The 22926-nt window shown below is 32.6% G+C and overlaps 1 pseudogene; it reads left to right on the top strand.

Moving 5' to 3' along the window:
* Positions 1 to 8723: 8723 nt before the first annotated feature.
* LOC149223107 (receptor kinase-like protein Xa21 pseudogene) lies at positions 8724 to 22033 on the top strand (annotated as a pseudogene).
* The last annotated feature ends 893 nt before the right edge of the window (positions 22034 to 22926 follow it).

Raw genomic sequence — 22926 nt, 5'->3', positions numbered from 1 at the left:
AGCTCAGGGGTTACCAACTCGGAACACCAGAGCCCACCTCTGTCAGTGCCTTAGGGTAAAATTTTCATAGCGTTTTGCACCGTTTACACCTGAATACTTTTCACGAAATGTGTATATACCCTTAGACATTCTTTCTCGGGCATTAAGATTTACAGTTTGTTCCAGTTAAGTTATTGTTTCCCTTTTTTTATATATATGTTGTACATGTCCAAGTATGCGTATGACTCAAGGGTTTGAACCTGGTTGGCTATCAACTGAGCTATAACTGTTATAATTATATTCATGGGAATTGTGATCATAGTTTCTTGCTTGTAGTAAAGATTACGACTATGACAACTCATGTCAAGTCCTCTGTTTTTTCTTTTAATGAGTTATACAGAAATTCCGGAAACCCGCTTAATCTTGCTATTCCGGTAATTCCAAGGACCGTAGTCCTTATATCTATATATATATATATATATATATACATACATACATACATACATATATTTCTTTTTTTTTTTTAAACAATTGATAAGGTTAGTCATAGCCTCGTACTGTGCATCAATTATTCCTTGGATAACACAGATAGCAGAATTTGTTAAAACAAATTTGTTTTCCCTACAGTCTTGGTGGTGTCTACTGTTATTATTATAACATTGTCTCAATTTCTTTCTTTTTTTATAAAACATAGCTACACAGAAATTTCTGTTTTCAATGCTTAGAGTTTCCAAACACCACAGACTTACTTATTCACATCAGTTAGAATTTTCCATACCCGTCCACTCGGTGCGCCAGTAATACTGCAATCGAACTGCTCACTTCTGCTCACTGTCTTGTGGCGAACCCCGTAGTCCTACAGAACAGAGTCTCATGTCTGTCGCTTCTAATTTGCCACCCAGCCTCGAGATTCGTCTTTCAGGACCAGAATCTCTCCCCCGTGCTCTCTTGCAAGACCACTGTCCTCAGCAAGAAATTCCGCACTTAGTACTAGACTATCTAGTCCTCACAAGACTTAGTCTTTTTTTCCTTCTTCTTTCTTTCTCTACCTGTCCTTGCAGCGCAATCTAACTTTTTCCTCCCTTTTCCAAGACTATCTAGTCCTCACAAGACTTAGTCTTTTTTTCCTTCTTCTTTCTTTCTCTACCTGTCCTTGCAGCGCAAACTAATTTTTTCCTCCCTTTTCCTGGAAACCTTTCCAGTTATGAGAGGTAGTGAGGGTTGCAGTTTACTGCAATCGTTTTATTGTTTATTAAAGAAATAATAAAAATATTATTAAATTCCAAAACAATAAAAAATGTCATATTCAGTTTTTAACCATAGTACCGTTAAATATTTACATTCTCCTGGGGCGTTACAAATATATATATATATGTGTGTGTGTGTGTGTGTGTGTGTGTGTTTCATAATAATATAAAATGGGTGATACTTAATAATGTTTTAAGATTCGAGTGTATTTATAAATTGTAATTTTTTTTAAATTTCCATAACTCATATTTGTAAAATTATTTTCATTTAATGATATGACAACTATATATCTCTTAATTTTCACCCTTATTAAATTTAATAGTTGAGTAATGATTTTGTAATTACACTTTTTACTATCAATGAAAAATAATTAATTAAAAAGTAGAATTCATATAAATATTGGGCAAACGGAACATTTTGAGTGGGCATTCCTTCTATCATAAAGGAAAAATAATTAATTAAAATAAAAAATTCACATAATTTTTTTTTTCAACTTTCCTACCAATGTTAATAATCATCTTCTCAACTTTGAGAGGAGATTTGTAAACAATTATTTTACAACATAGTTGATAATTGATGGAAACATTGCTTTTAAAAATTTTGACTCATTTTGAAAACAATAAAATCATCATAATTTCAAAAAGGATAAATAAATTACATATATCTTCACCTAAAAAATAAGTTATCCACTTTTAAAAAAGGTTAAATAAATTAGATATACCTTCACTTAAAAATTAGGTTATCTATTTTAATTATTTTCTTATGAAAATGGTTAATTTTCAAAATTTTAAAACTGATAGACAAATAAAATAAAATAAAATATTTCATTTTTAATTTTTTCTTTCAATTGACTTTTGAAGTGAAAAATTATTATTATTGAATTAAAGATTATATTGTTAAAAAGCTTTTTAGAAATACATTGTATTGGTGGTTTTTATGTAGAAGTTCCCTCACTTGTTAAGGACAAATAATTAATTAAATTGTAAAATTTATATAATTTTTTCTTCTTAAATTTGACAGGACTTTTGAGTAATGCCTTTGAATGATCTAACTTTTATAATTAATTAAAAAACATATAATAAAAAATTTAGCAATGTTGATATTTTTTTCTCAATTTATGAGGAATTTTGTAAGAAATATTTAGGTGGGATATTGATATTTTTTTAAGAAATATTGAGAATTTGCTGAACATTTTCACCTTTGAGAAAGGACAAACAATTGATGGAATGATTAAATTATCGAAATTATCGAATACGTAAATTTCCAATATGTAATGGTTCATAACTGATTCAGAAAAAATAACTTATGAGATGGTGACGTAACTTTTATCATTTAACGGATTCAGTAACTTCTGGGATGGTGACTTAACTTTTATCATTAAAAAAACACTTCGTGGAAACTCGTTGGATGAAATAATAATAATTTTCCAATGACGGATGATTGGTGATGTCACAACTCCGTCTTCTTCTCACACAGATCCCCTTTTTCCATTTATAAAGAGCTGCCTTGCTTCTCACAAAAACCATACGCACTGCATTTCTGCTCCCTCTTGCGGAAACACTCTTTCGGTTTTTCCACTTTCCATCTCTGCGACCATGTCATCTCTTGCTTTTGCTTTTCCGAAGCTGTTGCTGCTCCTCATTTTTTTGCTTCACCCCATCCACTCATTTTCCAATGATCAACAATCCCTGGTAGCATTCAAGAATCTGATTTAATTTAAGTAAATTTCTAACTATTATTACTATGTAGTAAACACTAAAGTAAATCTCTAACTACTCCAACTAACGATTTAATTTAAATAATTCAATCTCTCCTTGATATGTCTTTATTCCAACTTTTTCTTCTATCTTGAATAGGGACTATGAATGGTTGACGCTACTCAAATTAGATTGTTCTTTTTGGAGTTATTTCTTGGGATATATTTCTAGTTCTTCTCGATACCCGAGTCTCTAATATGAGCTCTGTATTATAACCTTAGTATTCTTCGAATAGCTAGAACTTATTAGTCATGACCGCCATGAGAAGACTCACATTATAGTTTATATTTGCAGTCCACTAGAATGGAACCCCTTTTCCTCCTAGCGGTTTGGATATAACACAACCCGATAGCATACTAATGGTTAATTTTGACTCCTTAGACTATCAATTAGAGCTACAATATCAACTCTTCTAGAGTCTTCTTCTTCACAATCACGTGACTAGCTCCATTTCCATGTATAATTGAGGTTGACATGGCATCCTCTCTAATCATGGTGGTAAAAAAAGGATGGTAAACTTTTGGGTGCATACAAATTTCATTTGGGGTCTTTCTTGCACGGTTGGAAAGGTATTTGAGTGTAGAATAACACTAGGTGGTGTGATGTTTAAGAGGAAAAGTTTAACCTACCAGAAATAACACCATTTAATGCCCCAAACTAGTTATGAATGGTTTTAGACTGCAGTTTACCAAGTTGGGACCTACTGATAAAAATGGTCCTATGAGCTAATTCCTCCAAATTTTATACTATGAAAGGATCAATATGAAAGACAAGTAATATAATGGTCCAATCTAAATCAATTTGGGACTTGGTTGGGTGACTAGGGTGTATTATGGAAAATGGAAATGGAATTGGGGGATTATAAAGGTAGATTGAAGAAGTTTTAAACAAGTTGGTGGCATCATAGTTGGTGTAAAGTAGTAGTGTGGGTCAACTAGTGGTTGGGGAATGTTACAAAGTAATATTACAGTCATAATGTCCCTAGAATGTGGTATTAGAGTAGTAATGTCTCTCTACACTATATTTGGAGTTGTTAATCAAGTAATTAATGGATATTTTATTTTCAAGAGTCTACTAAATGGTCAAAAATGTAAAAGGAATAGGTGAATTAAATAGAAATTTACTTCATGAAAAAGTAAAATAAAATTATTTCAAGTAAAAACCTATTATTGTTAAATAAAATAATTAGCTGTTGAAAGGTGTAGTTTTTGAGTGGCACTCCACCCATTATCAAGGAAAAATAATTAATTAATTAAAATGTAAAATTTATATTTTTTTTTCTCAAGCTTGATAGAAATATTAGGCAGATGGTTTTGAAAAGTCTAGCTTTTTGAATAAAAAAATAATTATTTAAAATATAAAATTCATATAATTTTTTTTGTCTACTTTGATAGGAATGTTATATTTTTCTTCTCAAATTTGAGAGAAATTTTGTAAAAAATTATTGTACCACATAATTGATGATGGATGGAAATTTAGCTTTTAAGAATTTTAGCTTATTTAAAAAGCAAAGTCTTCAAAATTTCAAAAAGTTAAATAAATTAGATATACTTTTACCTTAAAAAATAGAGTGTCCACTTTTAAAAGTAAAAGTATTTTATTATTAAATAAAATAATCAATAATGTAGAATTCATTTTTTTCCAGAAAGAAAAGCATAAATATTTATATTAAGGAAATATATTTAACATCACAAAACTGATAGGTCTTAAGAAAACAAGACAGCGATAGGGAGAGCCATTGTTTAAGAGAGAAACAGCATAGCCTCATAACTGAAGCGAAACATAGAAACATATTGAGGAAAAAAGACATCATCACTAATGAGACATATAGCACATCTGATTAGAGCCTTCAAAAACAAAATTGTAAACTCTATACCCTTCAGACGAGAAGCTGTCATGAGGAAGGAGGATAGAGTGCCGAGACAGAAGATAGGACAAATTTGGAGGAGATGTTAGAGTCCTCAAAAACTTTTAGATTTCTCCATTTCCAGAGGCACCAGATTGTTGTGGGGAGGATTGGGCGTTTGATTTAATAATGTAGAATTCATATTAATTAGCTTTTGAAGTTTAATAAAATTTGATTGCAAATTATTATAATTTATATAGGTTTATTGTTTTAGAGAAATTTCATAGAAAATATATTTTTACATTTTGAAAATTAAATAAAATTTTGTTAGAAGTTATTGTTTTAGAAAATTTGTAAAAAAATATTATTTGTAGAAAACATTGTTTTATAAAGAATTTCCAGAAATGATTGGTTTATGAAAATTTTGTTGAAAATGATTGTTTTATGGAAATTTTAAAGAAATGGTTAATTTTGATTTTAATTGTTTTTAAGTTATTTGAAAAAATACTAAATAGTCAAAATTTTAAAATAAGTAAATAAATTAATAATAATAATATTATTATTATTATTATTATTTTAGTTTTAATTCACTTTTCAAGTAAAAAGCTATTATTATTAAATTAAACAATTAGTTGTTGAAAGGGGTTTTCTATAGGTGGTTTTTGAATAGACACTCCACTACTTTGTGAAGGACAAGTAATTTATTAAATTAAATTGTAGAAGTTATGTAGATTTTTCATTTCAAATTTGAAAATATATTGGATAAGTGGTTTTTGAATAGACACTCCACCAGCTTTGTGAAAGACAAATAATTAATTAAATTAAATTATAGAAATCATGTAATTTTTTTCATTTCAAATTTGTTAAGACTTTTGAATGTCTCAATATTTATAATTAATTAAAATATAAAAGTGATATTGATATTTTTTCTTCTCATCTTTAAAAATGATATTGATATTTTTTCTTCTTATCTTTGAAAGTGATATTAAAATATTTAAAATTAATTAAAGTATAAAATTTATATAATTATTTATTTATTTATTCTGGTCTGAAAGTGATATTGACATCTTTTCTTCCCATCTTCAAAGTGATATTGAAATATTTATAATTAATTAAAATATAAAATTTATATAAATTTTTTTTGGTCATCTTCGAAAGTGATATGGATATCTTTTCTTGAAATCTTTGAAAGTAAAAGTAGGTTCTGAGATGGTGGCCGCCGAACTTTATGGTTAAAAAAAATCACTTTGTGGAAAGAAGTTGGATTCAAATAATAATATTCGATGACCGATGATGCATGATGCCACTCACAACTCCGTTAACTTCGCCGAAACACACATCTACGTCCACTCACAACTCCGTTAACTTCGCCGAAACACACACCTACATCCTCTTTTTCTATTTATAAATAGTTGCCTCGCCTCTCACAAAACGCACTGCATTTCTGCTCCCTCTTGCGAAACACTCGCCCCGCCTCTCTTTCTGTTTTTCCAATGCTGTGGGAAGGCAGCGTTACACTTTCCATCTCTGCGACCATGTCATCTCTTGCTCTTGCTCTTGCTTTTCCGAGGCTGTTGCTGCTCCTCATTTTTTGCTTCACCCCCACCCACTCATTTCCCGATGATCGGCAATCCCTGGTAGCATTCAAGAATCTGATTACCAGCGATCCACATAATTCCATGATAGATTGGAGTCCCGCCAATCCCTTGTGCAACTGGACTGGTGTTACCTGCAGCCACCATCATCCAAACAGAGTGGCGTCCCTAGACCTCGCTGACATGGATCTGCGCGGTTCCATTTCTCCTTCGATCGGCAATCTCTCCTTTCTCCGCTCGCTGCTCCTGCCACACAATGCGTTGCATGGTCATATCCCGCTTCAATTGGGACGCTTCGTTCATCTGAGGGAGCTCCAGTTGGCAGATAATGAATTGCAAGGAAATATTCCATGTGGTTGCAGAAATTCGAGTATCCTGATGCTCTCCAAACAACAATCTCACCGGCATTATCGCCCAAGAGTTGCGTTCCCTCACAAATCTGCAACAACTCCACGTGGAATACAACCAGCTAACAGGTACCATTCCCTCCTTCTTGGGAAACCTTTCCTCCTTGATTCTTTTGCGTTTTGATTGGAATATTTTCACCGGTCCCATTCCAAGTCAACTCAGCCGCTGCAGAAATTTGGTTCACTTGGCACTCTCCTACAATGCTCTGACTGGATTTATCCCCGAGGAGTTGGGTTCGCTCCCACATGTGCAACACCTTTACTTGGGAGGGAACAGCCTCATAGGTACCATTCCCTCTTCCTTCGGTAATCTTTCTACCTTGACTGACTTGGGTATTGAAATGAACTATCTCGTCGATCCCATTCCGCCACAGTTGGGTTTACTCTCCCGTTTGCAATCGCTCGACCTTCGTCAAAATGCATTTTCAGCCACCATTCCCCTTGTGTTTTCCAATCTATCCACTTTGACTTACTTAGATATGGCAACCAACGATCTCAAGGGTAGCATTCCACAAGAATTCGGGCTGCTCATCAACTTACAAATGCTTATGCTATATGAAAATAATTTGGTAGGATCCATTCCTGCATCTTTTTCAAAATTGCATAATTTGAGTATGCTTTATTTGTGGGGAAATCAATTTAGTGGAAATATTCCAGATTCTGTTGGAAATTGTTCCAAACTCATAGAACTAGATTTAAGTTATAACAATTTGAGTGGGAGTGTCCCTATAGAGTTCGGTAAGTTATCCCTGTTGGAAAAATTATACTTGCACTCTAATCAACTTGATAGTGGAAACACTACAAACATACTCTTTCTTGTATTTCTTACCAATTGCTCTCACCTGCAATCACTAAAACTGCACAACAATAAACTAGGTGGTGTTTTGCCCCTTGACATAGGAAGACTTTCTACCAATTTGTCTCACTTGTCATTATCAAACAATGACATACAAGGAAACATCCCTCTACATATAGGCAATCTTAGTAGCCTATCCTTTCTAAATTTAAGTGAAAATCTTTTAAATGGTACCGTTCTACATATAGGAAAGCTTGAAAAAATAGAAAGATTGTGTTTAGGTAACAACAGATAGAAGGAAACATCCGTGAAGACTTTGAAAGTTTACAAAACCTTGGTCTCTTGGACATTAGTGGAAATTTTCTCTCTGGAAATATTCCAAATTCCCTTGCACCCCTTAAACAACTGAGAAGACTCCATCTTCATCATAACTATTTATCGGGAACCATACCTTCCAACTTACTAGATTGTACAAATTTGGAATTGCTCGATTTGTCTCACAATATGCTCGCAGGAAGTATACCACATGAAATTGCGAAACTTTCTCATCTCCAATTCTATTTGAATTTGTCATGGAATTTATTAGAAGGTTCCTTACCCATGGAGATTGGTAAAATTACAATGGCTCAAGCTATAGACATTTCTGTCAATCAACTAACCGGGACAATTCCCCTTGCAATTGGAAGTTGTAGTCAACTACAATTATTGAACTTATCTCAAAATGCCATCCAAGGGCCTATTCTAGACTCACTTGGAAATTTACAGAGTCTTGCAAGCCTCGATCTCTCTTCCAACTCCTTATCAGGTCCAATACCAGTTGCCCCTCTCCAAAACTTAAAAATGCTTCAAAGCTTGAATTTTTCTTTCAACTATTTCACAGGGGAAGTTCCAGAAGGAGGGATTTTTGCAAACAGAAAGATTGTTGTTTCTTTAATCAGAAATCCTAGCCTTTGTGGACCACAATCATTCCAATTACCTGCATGTCAAGTTCCAAGAGGTCATTATGTACTTGTCAAAATAATATTATTGCCAGTGAGTGGAGCAATTTCTTTTATGCTATGTTGTCTACTTTTGAGATTCCTTCAGAAAGGGAATATGTCTATGCAAAACTTTGATTCCTTAAATTCCATTTTGCAAAAGCTAGAGCACAAAAGGATCTCGTATCAAGAGCTTCAAATAGCAACTAATGGATTTGCCGAGGAAAACTTGTTGGGAGCAAGGAATTTTGGTTCAGTCTATAAAGGGACTCTGAGAGATGGCACCGTTGTTGCTGTGAAAGTTTTCCATTTGCAAAATGACATGGTTGAAAATGGTTTTACAGTAGAATGTAGTGTCTTGCAAAAGGTTCGGCATCGAAATTTGGTGAAGATCATAACCTTGTGTTCCAACCCTGATTTCAAAGCATTGGTGTTCAAATTTATGTCTAATGGAAGCTTGAAGGAGCATTTGTATCCTAATAAAGATGATAAAAATGGTGAATATGTGTGTCAGATGGGACTAACAACACGTCTGAACATTGCAATTGATGTGGCCCATGCATTTGAATATCTTCATCATGATTCAATTGTGCAAGTAGTGCATTGTGATTTAAACCCCAACAATGTGCTTCTAGATGAAAACATGTCAGGGCATGTAGCTGATTTTGGTATTGCAAGATTGATCAATGAAGCTGCTACTGAGCCACTTACTTCAACACTTGCTTTAAAAGGCATTGTGGGCTATGTTGCACCAGGTATGTTATTTTAGAATGGTAGACTTGTACTTGTCTTTTCTTATCAACAATTTTCTATGGATTGGTTGAGTAAAATTTAATGAAGGTTATCTCTAATGCAGAGTGTGGACTAGGTGAGTCAATGTCTACCAAAGGAGATATTTACAGCTATGGAATTTTGTTATTGGAAATACTTACAAGGAAACAACCAACCAGTGACATGTTTTCTGGAGACCTTAACATTCACAAGTGGGTGAACCTAGCCTTTCCAAATAGAGTGAAGGAGGTAATTGACCACCAACTTTTAAATGAGGTGGATGGAGATGAATTTGAGAAAAATAGCGCATACAAATGCCTACTTTCTTTGCTACAAGTTGGTTTGATTTGTTCAAAAGATTCACCTAATGAACGACCAACTATGAGAGATGTGGTAATGGTATTGGAAAGCCTCAAAAATGATTTGGGGGGAAATGCATTCACTTCTAGGAGGATGAGACAAAGCATGTTCAATTTGCTTAGTAATGCAAATGAAACATGGAATGATATTCTAGCATCAAATTCCCATGGTTCTTCTACATCTTAGTTTGTGAAAATTGCAATACTAGAATATTTCAGTATACTTTCCATTGTTTGTATAATGACAACTTCTTTTCAACTTATAGTGGTTGAGATAAGCTTCTATTAGCATTTATATCTAATTGTAATTAGTGTCATTAAAAAATAGACACTTTTTGTAACACCATATTATGTCAATGACAAATCTAAGTTCTGTATATTTTATTATCCATTCATAATGTCAATATTTTTAATTGTCTAAAATTCATATTCATTATTTTTTATGTTTTTATAGAAAAAGAAAGGACATGATTCTAAAAAAAAATCACCTATCCCTTATAAACATATATTTTAGCTTGATGAATTGATTTTGTAAACTATGTTGAAAGTTTAATTTATTTGTTAATATTACTTTTAATTGTTCGAACAAACTTTTATTTGTATTTATTATATATTTGTAATTAATATTAGTAATGTTTTAGAAACATTTTATTACCTTCATGAAAATTTGTATTTTGATGCAATATATCCTCATTATCCATGATGTCAATATTCATATCAATAAAATAAAAAATTTACAAAAAAATTAATTACATTCTTTCTTTACAACATTAGCCAATAATTTTTTATTTAAAATTCAATTATAAATAACTTATTTATATTTTCAACCAAAATTTAAATGTTGAAATCCCATTTGAATGTAATTTTTATTTTATTTTTTTATATAATTGAAAATGACGAATGATAAATGAAAATATTACTCTTTAAATATGTAATTTATTCCATTTAAAATATTTAACTATAATACATAAAAATTTAAACATTGAACTCTCATTTTAAATATGATATCTTTATTTTTAAATAAATCAATTTATTAATCGCCATTAAAACTAAGGTTATAGTTTATTATACCATTCTTATCTATAAATTATGATGAAAGGTATGCAAAATAATATTATGAAATTTTTATTTTAAATAAATCAAATTACTAACCACCATTAGAACTAAGGTTATACTTCATTATACAATTCTTATCTATAAATTATGGTGAAAAGTATGTATTATTATACAATTCGTATCTATAAATTATGGTGAAAAGTATGCAAAATAATATTATGAAACTATGATTTATTATATATTTTAATAATTTCGCCCTTTTTCAATTATATTATAGATATGTTATTTGCAATTTTTTTATCCCCATACATTATTCCACAAATTTTTAAGAAATGTCATGCCCTTTCAAGTCTTCTTGTTATTCAAGTTCTCATAGTAAAGGATTCTCATCGATAATTGGCTTCTTACTCTAATGGTTCTTATATGCTATGAACACTTAAACTTATTATTTGTTAATTATTGTACTCATCCTTAAATTTTAATGATTTTAATTATATTTAAATTTATTTAAAATTTCTTGTTTTTATTATTGAAATTGGAAAAAAAAAGTTGAAAGTAGTCTCAAAGTATTCATTAAGGAATATCTATATATATATATATATATATATATATATATATATATAATATTATAATTTTAGGGAATTTAATAAATATTGTAAATATTTTATATTAAAAAAATTGTTGCAAATAAGACTTATGTATTTTATGGTTAATATTAACCATAATATATTAAAAAATTAAAGAATAGTATTGATATTTCCTTACAGCAACTTATGTGAACTTCAAAATAAGTATTAGTTCGTTATGAGGAATTCATCTAGTTAGATAATTGGTTCGATATAAGCTTCGCAAATTATGTTTGTTTCTACTCAAACTTGTAGACTTGAATATAATGAAGCAAACAATTCTCCTCTAATAATAAGCAACAATAAAATAACTACTCTAACTAATATCTATTAGGATAGCTAGGATTACTACTAAATGTTAAAATAAATATTAGATAGATACAAATAAATCCAAAATTTAGGGGAGGAAAAGAAGATATATATATATATATATATATATATATATATATATATATATATATATATATATATATATATATATATTAAAATCAATGACAAAATAACAAAAGTATACACAAATTTACTATCCACACTATCTACAACCATTGTTTAGATTCCTCCATCCTCGGGACACTTAGGAATACTTCATCTCCTCTATTCTTCTCCAGACAAGGAAGAGGAATACCAAGATGTGTTAGGCCTCAATCACAAAAAAGGAGAAGAAAACTACTAAAAACAAGGACTTTGGAGATTAAGATAAAAAAAAATATAATGGCAATGATTAGTTTTACCCAGAAAATAACTTTGATGTAACAATATAGCTTGTAGCATTCTCCTTCAAGCAGGTCACTTTTATACCATTTCAATATTGTTAATTTTGTTTTCCATGGGATTATGTGAGTTCAAAAGTGGTTTCCTATAAACCTCTCTCAAGAGAACATGGTTTTCACACTTTTTTTATATACTTTTAGTCTTTTTTTAGTGTGCTCACATCTTTGATGAATGAAAAGGGATGTACTTGCTCATATAATGAGCATAAAGTGCAAGTATATTGCTAAGAAGGATTTTTCAATAGAGTTTCCAGTGTATCGATGCTAACAATTATAAATATGAAAGTGACGAAGGCCAAACAAAGGCATATCGACTGTAAAATATGCTATTATGTTTCCCTTTATGTGTGAGGTCGGAAGGGGAGGTGACGGTTGAAATGCATTATATGCTATGATGGAGGAAGCTATTGAGTGGGAATAGATGGAATTGACCAGATTTTGGATTAGGAAAGCATCTACAATAGAAAATAAGATATTAGATGAATCTCTTCTTGAAGCAAATATACCCATGCTCAAATGTGGAAAAGCATGGCCACCAAATCAAGTAAATTGCATGTCCATGAAATATATATATATATATATATATATATATATAGTGATCATGCCCATGAAAGAAATATAGTGGATCCATGTCAAAGTAGATCATAAGAATAAACATATACATTATGGATGTATGTCTCAATATGGATTAAAATGATAACTAGAACAATGAATTGGAAAATTTGATCCTAAAAAAGTAGTAATGTCATATGAGCAATTGGTATTTGTTTTTTGTTGTTTAGACAATAACATAAAGAGGGGATGCTACTATTAGCCTGATGTGTTCAGTCCAAACCCACTAAGGGTAAAATTATATGCCATTTGAAAAGGTAAGCTTATCGAACATGGGAGATATTATTTGGTTATGAATAATTAACGTATACCATCAATGGATGTGAGAACCCACCAATAATGGTAATGGGCATCAAGGTAGTAACTAAATTCAAGCAAGCATGAATAGATGAGATATCACCAAACACTTGTAGAATCTATAGATCAGGGTACATTGATGTATTCTCATGGTTGATAGTGACAAATCTTGCCACTAATGACTACAAGCCCTCAAGGTACTATAATGTCTCTAAATCTCATTCCTCGAGAAAATGTGCCAAATTCGATGGAAAGAGATCCATTTAAAGGATGGAACTAATGCATCTCCAATTATTTAACATGAGAGAATGTAAGGATATTGTTTTGGAGGTCTTGGACAAAAGATAAAAGAAGATATTAACAAATATGCCTCTCAAATGTATTAAATGGACTAACGCATTAAAGAGAGTTGATACCCTATGAGGAACAACCACTTATATAGGTGAGCACTTCCACCAATGATGAAAATAAAATCCAAGGTATAACACGAATCTGAGTGTTTAAAAACAATTTTGTTGTTAAACACGTGGGAAACCACTCAAATAGTAACCATTGTTGCATTATTGTCTATGCACAAAGTAACCTATCAATGTTGGAAATAGGACTAGGGTTTCATTGAATCTAGGTTAAACTCTTAGAGTAATGTGTCAGTCAATAAGAGATTACTCACTAATAAGAGGTCAATGGAGCTTTCCATACTCACATGAGTAAAGAAAATAGATAATGATGGTACTTGGCAACTAGGAAGGATGGCATGGATAGTCAAGAAATTATGAGGAATGGATGGCACATTGTGAAACTTCCCTTGATCATAAGCACAAAAGATTGGTGACTTTGGTGGAATTTGATTCAAAGTGGAACAACAATATAAATTTGTGACACAGGAGGCACTAACAAACTCTCCATAGTGACTGGAAGACTAACTAGTTGAAGGAGTAATCAACTCAAAAGTCAAGTTAATCTTATTAAGGTTATACTAAAATCTAAAACGTTGAGTATACAACTCAAATTTTGGTTGTTTGTTCAAGGGTGAGGAAAATCAAAACAATTACTGACAAAATAAAGACGTTTATTCTTTCTTCGCTCTCTCTTTTTTATCATATTTGAATATTTTATCTTTTTTCATTTTTTTTTCCCCTCGTAAAAAGTCGTAATTTCTATTATGAGTTAAGAAATTACATTTTGCAGATGCCGTAGCATATTCATATGTAGGCAGCATTGCCTATCAGAGTTCAAAAAATAACTGTAGAGCAGTCCATAATGACTCCACGCAGGGAGCATTTCAAAAATAATAGAACTGTTAAGTTTATCAGAGATCTAAATTGACTGTGCTCTTCGCAGAGAGCAATATATATGCTGTGTATAACCGAAAAAAGTGTGCTGTAGACATATCCGGATAGTATCTATGTACATATTATAAACAAAAACTGTGCTGATATGTGTGGGCTTCACAGCCCCGCATCCAAGAGGTCGTCAAAAGGTCTGTGGTAATGCTGTAGTATGTGCCATCGATCTCCTCCTGTATCAACCAGTCTTCTCCATCTCTATGCGTGGCCTCTTTGGAGAGCTGATCGACAACGGTGTTATGCTCCCTCTATACATGTTGGCAGACAAAGGATTCAAAAGCAGCTGTTAATCTCTTTGCTTCATCAAGTATATGCCTCAAAGTAAATGCATAACAATGTGATGCATTATTCAGCCAATTACAAACAATTTTAGAGTCTCCAAATAGCTGAAGGTGTCTGCATTGCTTATGAAGAGCAAAATGAATGATGTGTTTGGCGGTGCATAGCTCAGCAAAATTATTAGTGCCTCTCCCAAGGTTGATTTGTAGCTTATAACAATGCCTTTCATTTAGGTGGAGGATAGCTCCTCCCCCACAGCCCGCTTCTTGAGCCGAGCCATCAAAGAAAGCCCAAGGTTTGGATGTGTCAATGGGTACAGGTCTGAGAATGCGGGGCGGGGTTGGGGGATCCTCATCAGGTAGCATATTGTAGTCTGCAACAGTGTGGAGAATGATAGAAGGCCAATGAGGGGCTTTAAGATTGAAAATAGACTGATTCCGAGCGATCCAAATGGCCCAACATGCCAGCAGTGGCATGTTAATAGCTTTCCCAGAGTGATTTTGACACCAGGCAGTCCAGGCATCCATGAGGTTGTTGCCTTGCCAGTCTTTTAAAAGCGGGATCTGCGTTGTAAGAGATTGCCAGAATTGCTGTGAAGATCTGCAAGAGAGGAATAAGTGCTCGGTGCTTTCCTCTGCGTTGTGGCAGAGGTGACATCGGAAGGGTCCATAAAAGGACCTCTTCATGAGATTGGTGCCAGTGGGAATTTTATCAAATAGGATGTTCCACATCAGCAGTCTCGTCCGGGGGGCTGATTTTAGTTTCCAGAGTGCCTTCCAAGTGGGCTAAATTTCCGGGGGCTTATAAGGTTCCATAAGTTTTAGATATCCAAGCTTCAGTGTATAGACACCATGTTTGGCAAAAGCCCATATGATTTCATCCGGACCATCAGTGAGCCTGATATGTGCTTGAGATAGTGCACTTGTATACTCCATCCATTCGTTTGTCCATTGAGCAGGTATTTTTTTATCTTTTTTCATGTTACTAAATCTTGAAAATAAATAAAATAATGATAGAATATAATGGAGGAAAATAATTGATCTATGTGTATATTGGTGGTCACTCGCCTATTACACTTGGAAGTCCAAAATCGTTTTCTATCAGTTTCCTATTTTTCAGCATAGTATCCTATTTCAACAGTTTTCTATTTTTGGCAATTTTTGGGTCATGAAATTTTGGTGCCATTTTGAGGCCCTAAATGACATTTTTTGGGGAAACAGAAAAAAATACAGATTTCAATCTAAAGTTTTTTTCCTAGGATATACCTCTCTAATGGGCTATCGTTCACACCAAATAGAGATTGTATGCCAAAGTTATGACCCTGGGATGTTGATGTTCCAACTAACCCCATCAAGGCCCATTCCTTTTGGCACTTCATCTCCCAGGATTAGGTTTTTAGATGTTTAGGGTTTCTCATTATTTCTTAGTGATAAAAGGGCCTTAGAGCCTCATTATAACATAGTTCAGAAGGTGTGTAGCCATCACATCTCTTCTTAGTGATAAGCTACCATTGTTGTAGCTAGTTCATTTTCATTCTTCAGGTAGAAACTATTTAGCATTTGTTATTTATTAATTGAAGTTTATTTTTACTGTATCTCTATGTTTCTATTTTAAATTTGTATTTCATTCCATTCCTTCATAAATTTGGATCATTGGTATCAGAGCAATTTTCTCTTTCTCTATTTTTTTCGTGCATTTCCCTAGTAAGGTCAGGGTATAAGGAGTTGGGACTCAAACTGCTTGAACCCATGCAAGACCATCCTCGTCGACCTTAACAGCTTCCCACGGTGGAAGAAAAAAAATGAGGGAGTAGGACATCCTTTCGAATTTTTCCTCAAATAATCCCTCGACCAACAAAGGAACAAGATGATGGATAGTTTTTCCCAGATCCTTCGAAGAATACCAATGGATAAAGCATCTTCATGCAGTAGTCACCCTAGAGGCATCACCCCATTTAAGGTACAATTTAATTTTTACATTCCCATATTTAAAGGCTTGATAGATGCAGCTGCTTTAGATAAATGGATAAATCGCCTGAAAGGATATCTTTTAGTTCATAATTTTTCCAATAGAGAAAATATTACTTTTGCACTCCTTAAGGTTGCCTCCATGTCAAGGACTGGTGGGAAACTTACTGTGAGTAAAGGGTTGAGGAGTAGTCCTCACTAATTTTAGTTGCACCCTCCTAAGACTATTTTTGAGATGTTATTAAGGAATAGTATTACCTTGCTGGAAACTATGAAGACAAGTACAACCACAATATGATAGGTAAGGTACCAAGAGTGTGAGATTTCATAAATATATTTCATACCCTACACAAAAAGATGGGTATCATGGACTGTAAGTGACTATTAGTTCTCAAGTACTATGGCTATTTGCACAAATGCATCTAGGTAGAAATGGAGTTCTTGGACATCTTCTTGCTTGGTGTAGCATGCCGATATACTATCAAGATCGAGCTAAAATTTAAATAGAAGAAGTGGGACTTTTCATCTGCAAACCCAAAGCAGGGAAATGGAACCCCCAAACCATATAACAAAGGAAATATCTAAGGTGGAATGACGCATTACAACCTGTCAAAGCTACAAGCAAAGAATAGCAATGGGCAGACAAAGAAAGACACATGAAAGTGGTATGAGTTCCATAAGAGCCCCACTCACAACATAAGTGAATATCATGCAAAGAAGTCAGTAATGGTTGAGATGAATGCTTCAGAATTAGATGCATGTTCTGATTCTGAGACATAACCATACAATGGAAAAAATCATTGATATAGAACCCAATGCCATTGTTTCCACCACCAAAAGTGAGCCCAAAGATCTGGAGGAGGGTGAGCATCTCTTCCACTCACAGATGTGGGTGAAGGGTTCTCCATTATAGTTCATTTTCAATAATGGGAGTCAAAAGAAAATGATCTTAAGAAATGTCATTAATCAGTTGGGATTTCCGACAACACCACACCCGCATCGATACACCATCGAATGGCTCCACTAAGATTGAGATTGTTGGGCAATTTAATTGCTTAAATTGCTTTCATTAAATTATCAACCAGGGAAACTCGTAAGCTTGTGATGATACCAACAAAATATATGCAGGAGTAGGCAACTAACTCTATGTCTAACTAAATGATTTATGATTCAATATAATATGCAAGGGAAGAGGCTCCTAATTGAGGAAGTCCTGGTTGTCCTTCCCTACAGTATTATAGATTGAAAAGAAATCATTGATTACATAAAACTATAAACTTGAAATAAAGATAGGAGAATGAATTTAATTGTTGTTTAGATTCAAATAGAGAGAGAGACTAACTTAGTCCCTTGATTGTCCCCTCATATACTGATCCAAACTAAACTAAGATTCATTCATAAGCATAAGAAATGAAATAACTTGAAACTTAAAAACAAAAGAATGAATTTCAATTATCATGCAAATCAAATAGAGGGAGAGCCTAACTTAGACCCTTGGTTGTTCCCTCATATGCTGATAAGATTTTAATCTAAAACTTATTCACCAATCACAAACAAATCCTCAAACATCTAAGCAATGAAATAAAATCTATTATGAAATAAAATGCTTCATTGATCCTTTTAGAGTGAGCTCAATTCTCTTAAGAACAAAGTGACAAACTATTCCATAAATTCATATACTACATTAAGACAATTTATATCTAAAACTATAGTATGGAAATTTATGTAAAATGAAGCTTTAGTCTATTCCATCATAAGTTGGATACATGCTCCAAGAGTCCTCCCTTTTGGAATGGAGGAGGTGCTCCTATTTATACAAAAACTATGATAACCACCTCATAAATGTAGACCCACTATTCCCTCCTTTGACCCACATATTTCTCAACCAATGGTGACACATAACCCTATCCTCCATGATCTCCTCCATGAGGTCCATGATCTTCTCCATGAGGTTCATGATCTTCTCAAATTCGAATTTGAAAATAGAGTGCCACATAAGGATTCCTTGGAAGCTTCCTTTGTACCTACACATGTCAACAAACTCATTCTAATTGTTAGGTATAAGTATAAGCATATTATTTTCTAAAGTTTAACCATAAATCCACTTTAAAATGTTAAGAATTAATAAACTTTGGAAAAGCATAGTTATAACCCAATGACGAGGTAAATGTAATGATGTGGAGGTGGAATGGAGGTGACATGAAGGTAATATGGAAGTAATGCGAAGGTATTGGTGAATAATGGAGTGAGAATAAGGACTATTTTGAGGCCCAACATACCCCCAAACTGAAGATTTTGCATGTCCTCATGCAATCTATTACATTACTTTTTGATACTCGAGCTTGGCTTAAACTCTGCATGATATCATTTACATAACTTTTGCAAAGCATTTTTTATGAACTGCAGCTTGGTTGGTTCTTGTGTTTCAACCATATTTTCTTTGTTGCATTCAATTTTAATGTATGATCTTTGCATATTGATAATGTGATTTTTTTTTGCAGAGTATTTTTGTTGGAATGCATCATGGTTGGTTCTTGTGTAAAAACCATGATTGTGTTGGCATCCAATTAACTTATAAATACTTTTGACAAAGCCATTTGTATGCTCATGTAATATATTTTGAATGTAAGTGGGTTTTAAGATGTGATATATGAATATGGATGTTATATGAATGTGAAAAAGTATGTATGTAAATGTATCCTTCCCCTTAAACGGATGGTTTTGGCAGTTATGTGAAATGAGGAAAGGGAGTGAAGTTTTTCCAAAAATTATTATTCTAACTCTTCAAGGAATTTAATGGTTAAAAGTTAGAAAATATCATACCTTAACTTACCCTTCCAAAAATGGATGAAAGTTGTGCACGTGTGGCTGCAAAAATGTTGTTCATATTCTTCTTTACTTGGTTGTGAAAATGGTGGATGAAATCGAAAAAGTGAATCTTTTATTGTTGCTGCATCTATTGCTGAATCTGCTGTTGGATCTTTTGCTGAATGTTTGGAATCTACCGCTAAATGTGGTTGAAAATGTATAAGGCTTGGAAGGTATACAAAATATAGAAGTTACATTTCTCCCCCCAGCCTTATTTATTGACTTGTCCTTAAGTCAAACTAAAAAACAATGAAAGGAAATTGTCTTCATCTGCTACAAAATTTGGGTCTTCAAGTCTTCAACACTCGATGGCACAAATCTTTCCATGTGAATAAATGTGTCGATGTCAAACATGGAAAGAAGTCATTGGATTACTGAACATTGATGAATGTCGTTAACTAATGCGAGGCAAACTCACCATTAATGTCAATGAGTGCCAAGGTACCTAAGTACATCTTGCGAAGTGCGAATAGATGAGCCGATGTCGAGCACTTGCAAGATCCAATGATCAAGGGAAATTGGTGTATTCCCATGATTGCTGGCGAGAGAGCCTGTCATTAAGGCATATAAGCCTCAAGGTACTAATAATGACTCTAGTCTTTATCTCATATAAGGTGCTGAGGTCGATGGGTCAAGACTTGTTAGAAGGGAGGCCTTAAGGAATCCTCCATCATCTAACACGAGTATGAAATAATGATTTTGAAGGACCGTAGATGGAAATTTTCATTGAAGCAAGGTTTATTTGGAAGAAAAGGAAAATGGGGTGACTCAACTTTGTAAGGAAGCTGAATGACTTTATTCATGGGCTACAGGTTAGTGAAAGAGACAGGAAAATGACTGTGAAGGAAAATAGAATGGAAAATTTATCAAGGTTTTATTTGAAAACATGGAATGGAAAAGGAGTAGAAATATAATGGTGAATGTAAAGGGAAATGAGGTGAATGTTTATTAACTGAAGAAGCATACTGGCATCTGAAAGGCTTGCATTGAGGACTCATTGCGATTTACAATTTTACAAAGGGAAGAAAATATTGGTTGTAATGAATATGGACTTATTCACATGATTCATCATAAAATTGATCTGTTGGAAGTCCAATTGTCGACAAATTAGACTCTTTGAATGATCATCTGATTAATGCAAACCTGCAAAAACTTGGCATTCAGAAAACATAAATATATCCAAGCAAAAGTGATCAATTTCTACTTGGTTTTTTATGCAAAAATTAAACACCAATGAAACATATTTAAATAAAATCAAATGTATAATTTAGCCCAATTCCATGATTTTTTACAAATCCATTTTCAAATATGAAATGAGTATAGTAAACTCCCTTCTTATGTAGCTTTTGTAAATAAAATTCAATTTTGTTGCAATTATGCAAATCCCGAACATAGTCGAAATTGTTTCATGATTTGCGTCGAGGATATCGAATTTCACATGTCATCCTTGATCTTGTATTTGCCAAAATCTGCGTCATTGCAAGATGTTTAATACTGATGCATCAAATAAAAATAAAATTAAAAATAAATTTAGAATGAAAACTAATTGTTACTCCTTCTCAAAAGTTTCGCCATGTTGTGATTTTTTGTGCTTTGCCCATATTCCATAACATCACCAACCCACAACGTTACGCATGAACAAATATCAAATGCTTGAATGTCAGAGAGAGTTTGTGCAGTAGAAAAAGGAGTCAATGTGTTGAAGGATGTGGCAGTGAATGTGCAATATTGATCGATGTTGTGTTGCCATGTGGTGGCAAAATTGTTGTTTAATTAATGTTGTGTCAAAATTGAAGAATAATTAACGAATTCCAATCCCTAGAAGATTTGAACTCATGACCTCCATTATGTAATTTCAATGACTTACCAATAAATCACAAGTCACATTCATGAATTTAATGGAAATTTGGAAATTATTCTAAAATTAAAATTGAAATAACAACTTGACAAGTGCCCAATCTAAATCCAAGATTTTTAGGAAATATGATTCAAAAATATTTGCCAAATCATTTTTCATATCTTTTGAGTTCATCATTTCCAAGATTCTTAGAAAAATGAAATTCCTAAATATTTGCCAAATTATTTTTTATATCTTTTGAATTTATCATTTCCAAGTTTTTTTAGAAAATGGAATTCCAAAATATTTGGCAAATTATTTTTCATATATTTTGAACTCATTCTTCTTGCCTAAAAAGTGGAGTCTTTAACCAAATTTTATTCTATAAAAGCTTGGGAAATTTTTATGATTTTTTTATATATTTTTTTGTTGCAGGTTGTAAGCATGGAGAAAATCTCATCTTTGTGGTAAGAAATTTTTTTTAATTAATTTTTTTGTTATTTAATTATTAATTTTTTTTTTTTTTTTAATTTATTGATTGATTTTTTCTCTGCAGCTTGGCAACACTACTGGGTGGCTAGCCATAGCTCTGTGGCTGAGCCAATGGATGGCCATGGCCTTGGCTGCCGGTTGCATTTAATTGAAAAACTGTTTTTTTCACGTAACCTCACAAATAACACTCCAGAGAACCCTGAAAATCTCTCAAATGGTTAATAATTTTGCAAACATATTGCACAATTAACATAATTCACCCCGTTCTGAGAAAAACCCATGTTTTAGATTTTTCATATTCATTTTCATTTGGTCACAAAATTCATTTTAAAAATGACGTTTTTAACCTCTGCGAATTTGGCCTCTGTTCAGTTAACTACAGTGAAATTCGTTTTTTTCTTTTTTAAATCACAACAATGCACAAATATCTTTTATATTTTTAAATCACACATAGCATTTGCAGCGATTTGTTTCCTTGGCTTCCATGAATTTTTATTTGTTTACTTTATTCTCATTTTTATTTTTGTGTTTTTATTTATTTTTATTATTTAGAAAAACAAATATTGATTTTTTTCAATAAAAAATATACTAACATGAAATCCTTTTTCTGATCCTCCACATCACACAAAGCACAAGAGGAGAGCATACTTATGGATTCTTTATGTAATTGAAATCTGAAATTTGAAAAGAAATGTAAGAAGAATTTGATTTCAAACCTCAAATTTTAACTTTCTAATCTCCACTTGTTTTCCTTCTTCACAAATATTCATTTGATTGTAGATCTTCATGCCAATGGTTAGTGAATTAGGTGGCTCTTACTGCACCACCAAAATTTCCAAGAAAGAAATGAAATCAAATTTTAAAAATAAAAAACTTTTAAAAAAACTTTCCAAGCTTGGTTTTATTTCCCTCTTCTATCCTACTCCCTTTTGAGAAAGAGATTTTTATTTTTGTTTTCAAGAGTATTTTTAATAAAGCCATTTACGGATCAAAGTCTCTAGTATGCTCACATCCAAATTTGAAAAATATACCTGAATGTTT

The sequence above is a fragment of the Pinus tabuliformis genome, chromosome Q (assembly GCF_031772625.1).
Source record: "Pinus tabuliformis cultivar Carrire ecotype Pingquan chromosome Q, CPIR1, whole genome shotgun sequence".
NCBI lineage: Eukaryota > Viridiplantae > Streptophyta > Pinopsida > Pinales > Pinaceae > Pinus > Pinus tabuliformis.
The sequence above is the reverse complement of the archived record's forward strand: the minus strand, read 5'-3'. Positions and strand labels throughout refer to the sequence as shown.